Source organism: Salmo salar, chromosome 01 (assembly GCF_965601325.2).
Source record: "Salmo salar chromosome 01, fSalSal1, whole genome shotgun sequence".
Taxonomy (NCBI): Eukaryota; Metazoa; Chordata; class Actinopteri; order Salmoniformes; family Salmonidae; genus Salmo; species Salmo salar.
This window is the reverse complement of record NC_138291.1, coordinates 23,833,678-23,841,028: the sequence shown is the minus strand read 5'-3', so window position 1 is coordinate 23,841,028 and position 7,351 is coordinate 23,833,678.

Here is a 7,351-nt window from a genome sequence, read left to right as displayed (position 1 = left end):
TTACAGTTTTTCACAGATGGATCCAAGGACCCAGATAGTGGGCGCACAGGAGCAGGCTTTTACATTCCTGAATTGTATGTGCAGATGTGTAGAAGACTAACAGATTAACTGTCTGTACTCTGTTGAAATGTTGGCAATAGTGGTTGCCCTCCAGTGGGTGGAGGACGTTCAACCTGTCAGAATTGTATTATGCTCAGATTCTCTTTCTGTATTGAGTAGTTTATCCTCTGGAAAATCTAATAGGAGTGATCTACTATTGTAAGCATTAACGCTATTAAGGAGAATCGAGAGACTGGGTGTGGAAGGGAGTGAAATTGTAGACCAGATAGGCAAAAGGCCTTTAAAACTAGATATAATTCATATTCATGCTCCACTGGGTAGAGCTGAGGCCAAATGTAAGATCAGAGCAATTTTGATAGATGTATGGCAGAAGAGATGGGACAGAAACCAAGGGCCTCCAGAGAAATGTCGGTGGACCAAGATTCAAAGGTCAGAATAGGAAGGAAGAGGTGTTGTTTGCTCGGTTGCACCTAGGACATTGAACTCATCATTACATCTGGTTGGCAAGCATATACATGGTATGTGTCTGGATTGCATGGTCCATGAAATGGTGGAGCATGTGTTATATTGGTGTAAGTATGTTGAAGAGAGGGAAAGATAGAAGTGTAGGGTCATTGATGTTGGAAGGGGATGGGGTAGGGAATTTTAGAAGTTAGTAGGGCTCTTTTTTTATTTTTTATTATCTCCCTCAAAGCCCTCCTGAAGGATTTGCATACGTTTGTATAATGCATACATCTATATTTTAGGTAAATAATGAGTGGATACAATATATATAGTGGTGACAGGAAGCCTAGTGGAGTCGGCAGGTAGCCTAGTGGTTAGAGCGTTGGGCCTGTAACTGAAAAGTTACTAGAACGAATCCCCGAGCTGACAAGGTAAAAATCTGTCGTTCTGCCCCTGAACAAGGCAGTTAACCCACTGTTCCTAGGCCGTCATTGTAAATAAGAATTTGTTCTTAACTGACTTGCCTAGTTAAATAAAATACAAATATTTATACAGCATTCGGAAATTATTCAGACCACATTCGACATTTCATTGCATTACAGCCTTACATTGCATTACAGCCTTACACTCAATACCCCATAATGACAAAGCGAAAACAAGTTTTTAGAAATATTTGCAAATTAATTTAAAAAACGAAATATCTTATTTACATAGGTATTCAGACCCTTTGCTATGAGACAAAAAAATGAAAAAAGTTTCCATTGATCATCCTTGGAGATGTTTCTACAACTTGATTGGAGTCCACCTGTGGTCAATTAAATTAATTGGACGTTAATTTGGAAAGGTACACACATGTCTATATAAGGTCCCACAGTTTACAGTGCATGTCAGAGCAAAAACCAAGCCATGAGGTCGAAGGAATTGTCTTTAGAGCTCTGAGACAGGATTGTGTCGAGGCACAGATCTGGGGAAGGGTACCAAAAAATGTCTGCAGCATTGAAGGTCCCCAAGAACACAGTGGCCTCCATCATTCTAAAATGGAAGAAGTTTAGAACCCCGAAGACTCTTCCTAGAGCTGGCCACCCAGCCAAACTGAGCAATCGGGGAAGAAGGGCCTTGGTTATAACCTTTATCTAACTAGGAAAGTCAGTTAAGAACAAATAATAATTTACAATGACGGCCTACCCCGGCCAAACCCTAACCCGGATGACGCTGGGCCAATTGTGCGTCGCTCTATGAGACTCCCAATCACGGCCGGTTGTGATACAGCCTGGAATCAAACTAGGGACTGTAGTGATGCCTCTAGCACTGAGATGTAGTGCCTTAGACCGCTGCCCAACTCGGGAGCCCAACCCGATGGTCACTCTGACAGAGCTCCAGAGTTTCTCTGTGGAGATGGGAGAACCTTCCAGAAGGACAACCATCTCTGCAGCACAACACCTATCAGGCCTTTATGGTAGTGGCCAGACGAAAGCCACTCCTCAGTAGTGGTAGTGGCCAGACGAAAGCCACTCCTCAGTAAAAGGAAAATGACAGCCCGCTTGGAGTTTGCCAAAAGGCACATAAAGACTTAGACCATGAGAAACAAGATTCGCTGGTCTGATGAAACCAAGATTGAACTCTTTGGCCTGAATGCCAAGCGTCACGTCTGGAGGAAACCTTGCACCATCACTACGGTGAAGCGTGGTGGCAGCATCATGCTGCAGGGATTTTTTTCAGCAGCAGGGACTGGGAGACTAGTCTGGATCGAGGGAAAATGAACGGAGCAAAGTACAGAGAAATCCTTGATTAAAAACCTGCCCCAGAGCGCTCAGGACCTCAGACTGGGACTAAGGTTCACCTTAGGGCCACTCAACAACCCTAAGCACACAGCCAAGACAATGCAGGAGTGGCTTCGGGGACTTGTCTCTGAATGTCCTTGAGTGGCCCAGCCAGAGCCCGGATTTGAACCCGATCAAACATCTTTGGAGAGACCTGAAAATAGCTGTGCAGCGACGCTCCCCATCCAACCTGACATAGCTTGAGAGGATCTGCAGAGAATAATGGGAGAAATTCCCCAAATAAAGGTGTGCCAAGCTTGTTGCGTCATACCCAAGAATATTTGAGGCTGTAATCGCTGCCAAAGGTGGTTCAACAAAGTATCAAATCAAATTTTATTTGTCACATACACTTGGTTAGCAGATGTTAATGCGAGTGTAGCGAAATGCTTGTGCTTCTAGTTCTGACAATGCAGTAATAAAAACAAAATACTGCATAGTTTCCTAGGAACGCGAAGCGAGGCGGCCATCTCTGTTGGCGCCGGAAGTCCGGGAGTACAGAGTAAAGGGTCTGAATACTTATATCAATGTGATATTTCCGTTTTTTTTATTTGTAATAAATTTGCTAAAATTTCTAAACCTGCTTTGTCATTATGGGGTAGTGTGTGTACATTGATGAGGGAAAAAATAAACCCAATTTAAACCATTTTAGAATAAGGCTGTAACGTAACAAAATGTCAAAAAAGTAAAGGGATCTGAATACTTTCCGAATGCACTGTATATATATATATATATATATATATATATATATATATATATATATATATATATATATATATGAGAGAGAGAGAGAGAGAGAGAACAAAAATATAAACGCAACATGTAAAGTGTCATGAGCTGAAATAAAAGATCACAGAAATTGTCCATATGCACAAAAAGCTTATTTCTCTCATTTTGTGCACAAGTTTGTTTACATCCCTGTTAGTGAGCGTTTTTCCTTTGCCAAGATAATCCATCCACCTGACAGGTGTGGCATATCAAGAAGCTGTCTAAACAGCATGATTATTACACAGGTGCACCTTGTGCTAGGGACAAAAGGCCCCTTTAAAATGTGCAGTTTTGTCACACAACACAAAGCCAGAGATCTCAAGTTTTGAGGGAGCATGCAATTGGCATGCTGACTGCAGGAACGTCCATCAGAGCTGTTGCCAGAGAATTTAATGTTCATTTCTCTACCATAAGCTGCCTCCAACATTGTTTTTAGAGAATTTGGCAGTACGTCCAACTGGCCTCACAACTGCAAACCACATGTATGGTGTTTTGTGGGTGAGCAGTTTGCTCAGAATCAAAAATGCTTCCCAAAAATGATATGGTTGCTGTGGTAAAACTTTTATTTTGATTGGTGATTTTCTGCATTTATCAGAGTGCCATCAGCTAGCCTGATTTCAGATGTTCCCATGTATTAAGGGTTATTAGGGAAATCGTTCTTCTTACAAATTATGTAAATGTTTTAATCAAACTATTATATTAATCTGACTATCCACAATTATCACATTATTGTGTGCATGTAACCATACTCAATGAATGTTAAGTCAACCTTACTGAAACACAAATTTGTAATACTCTGTATTGGCCAAGGCCTACTATTCACCCTTGACCCATCATCCTCTAGTCTCGTCACTGCCTCAGCAAACTACACTTTCTGTTCTACTGACCTTGTCAACCTCAACCTGTCTATTTCGCACCGGGCACTTCCAATCCCCAGTAACATGGGCACCCCCACAATTGACAGTTTTTTTCCACTGATACTACACATTCCTTTGTCCCATGCCCTCCTGCATACTCACATACCAGCATCTCCCTCCTACACACTGCTGCAACATGACCATAAGCTTGGCATCTGAAACACCTAAGTGGGTTTGGCACAAAAGCACTCACGGGATAACTGACATATCTTAAACATGCCTATAAGGTAAAGACTGCTTCAAAACCTCAAAAGGACAGACAGTGTCTTCTCAGTTTCACCACGCTCACCACCGGGCCTGCGTTGCACCAAACGGCGGGCGTCACAGATACAGGGAATCTTCAATTTCAGTTGCTCCACCTCAACACTTAATGCTACCCCAATAATCACTCCTTTCAAAGGCACCATGCTCCGGAGAGCAAAGCTAGTCACAGGTCTTGTATAGAGGTGCATGATGTGATGCGCCTGCTCCCTCTGGGCAGAAGAAACACAGAAAATCCTCACAAGTCCACTTCGAGCTACCTTCACTCATTTAACAGTACTCAAATTATTTTCTACCCAGCCAAAAGGCAGGGATCCACTTTCTCCAAGAACTTCACTTCCACTGAGCCAGAATCATCCTTTGCATGACCATAGGGGCGAGGTTTGGACTCGGAGGTCTTCACCACACCTGCCACCACAGGTAATTAATTCTCATCAGGTTAGATTTCTGAGCCATCAGAGTACAGTTTGTACTTGGTACCATTCTTCCTCAACACACATCTTCCCTCTGCACTCAGCTCTTCACCTCCTTCTTCACTGCCCATAACCATGTCTATCCGTTCACCAAGTTCATGCGCCTTCATCAGCTGTATTGTCTGGTAGAACTGATGGCCTTTCTCCAATACCCAGCTTCTGTTCCTTACCACACTTTACTAGTCTGACTATCTCTACCCTCTTCATGCTCACAAAACGTGGGCTACTCTGCATCTGAGAGCAGCCTCCTCCTCAGCTCAATCTTCAGATTCCTGGATCTAGGTGCATTTCCAATGGTGTCTCCGGGTCGGTCGGTCCGCCTGACTGTCGAAACGCCCACTATCGCACCCCTCTCTCATACTCCCAAAAAGACCTTCGCTTTAAAAACGAGAACAAAGTGGAAATATTACTGTTGTAATACTTGATAGCTACCTACACAAATAGCTAGCTAGAACAAAGTGTTAATACGATATAAATTCATTAAAAAGATTTAAAAGCAATACAAATAAGTTGTCCAGTAGGCATCTACAGAGGGAGTCTCTTTTGAGCCACAGTAGCAACAACATAGAAATACTTACTAAATCAAGTAATCTGTCATTAATTTAGACATTTTTCCCAAGGTCTTAGTCGCACAAATTTACATCAAGCTAAGATGTTTGGTGCAGTATTTCTCAAGTAAAAAAATATACATGAAAACTAGTCTTCACTTGTTGAATGACAACAAACACTTCGGGCCGGTTTCACAGACAGGGCTAAGATTAAGTCAGGAGTAGGCCTTAATGTGTACTAGTTAAACTAGGACATTTAAGTAGCTTTCATGAACGTGGCTTAAATTTGGCTTAGTTAGTCCATGACTATGGAGTCCTGGAGTAAGGTAAGTAAACCTAAATGAGAACACCTGGGTTAAGCCTGTGTAACCGATGTGAAATGGCTAGCTAGTTAGCGGGGTGCGCGCTAATAGCGTTTCAATCGGTGACGTCACTTGCTCTGAGACCTTGAAGTAGTTGTTCACCTTGCTCTGCAAGGGCCATGACTTTTGTGGAGCGATGGGTAACGATGCTTTGAGGGTGGCTGTTGTCGATGTGTGCAGAGGGTTCCTGGTTCGAGCCCAGGTTGGGGCGAGGAGAGGGACGGAAGCTATACTGTTACATTGATGCTGTTGACCCGGATCACTGGTTGCTGCGGAAAAGGAGGAGGTCAAAGCGATGGGTAACAATGCTTCGTAGGAGGCAGTTGTTGATGTGTGCAGAGGGACCCTGGTTTGAGCCCAGGTAGGGGCGAGGAGAGGGACGGAAGCTATACTGTTACACCTGATTAGGTTATGTATGTGTTCATGCTGTTATGTATGAGCACATGCAAACGTTTGTTTGCAGACCACCATGATATCATAGAAGTTTCCATTACCCATGTAGGCAAATTTGCTCATTAATACATTGGCGACAGTTTATATGCCCTCACACCGATCTGTGTAATGTATCAGATAGCCTATAGCCTGAGAAAGCCAGCATGTAGCCTATAGAGTTCTATAATTGACATATTATAATAATTCTCAAGTGCCAATGTATACGGTATGTGCCATGGTGAAACTTGCGCTCCTGTAGGCTAGATCTGAAATAATTGGATGGTGAAACTTGCTAGCCAACCAGAAAAGCAAAGTGATGCACTTCAGGCATTCTAAGTCTTTGTCCTGCAAATAAAATAAATGTACAGTTGGAAAAACATTGCAAGCAGTAGCCTAGCCATTTAGAATTAAATGTGGAGTGAGCATTATAGTTACATAAATCATAGCCCAAAGACATTGATGCAATAGTCTAGTGTCCCATTGTAGCTACATGGCACTGAGGCCACCATCTGCTGGGGACTAACAGCCCGAACGCGCACCTCCCCACAATTCCCAACCAACTTATCTCCCGGTAGGCATCCTCTATTCATTTTAATGTGTTGACAGTTGGAGAAATTGCTTGTTCTGCTCTGAAAATTCGTAAAGTATGAAAGCCAACGGTCCAATATTCTAGAACACTGCTGTGCATACACGTACAGTGCATTCGGAACGTATTCCGACCCCCTCGACTTTCTCCACATTTTGTTACGTTACAGCCGTATTCTAAAATGGATTCATTTTTCCCCCCTCATCAATCTACACACAATACGCCATAATGACAAAGCAAAAACAGGTTTAGACATTTTTGCTAATTTATTAAAAATAAAACTGAAATAACACATTTACATAATTATTCAGACCCTTTAATCAGTACTTTGTTGAAGCACCTTTGGCAGTGATTACAGCCTCGAGTCTTCTCGTGTATGACGCTACAAGCTTGGCACACCTGTATTTGGGGAGTTTTTCCCATTCTCCTCTTAAACTCTATCAGGTTCGATGGGGAGCATAGCTGCACAGCTATTTTCAGGTCTCTCCAGAGATGCCACTCCTACATTGTCATGGCTGAGTACTTAGGGTCATTTTCCTGTTGGAAGGTGAACCTTCGCCCACAGACTGAGGTCCTGAGTGCTCTGGAGCAGGTTTTCATCAAGGATCTCTCTGTAGTTTGCTCCGTTCATCTTTCCCCTGAATCCTGACTAGTCTCCTAGTCCCTGCCGCTGAAAAACCTCA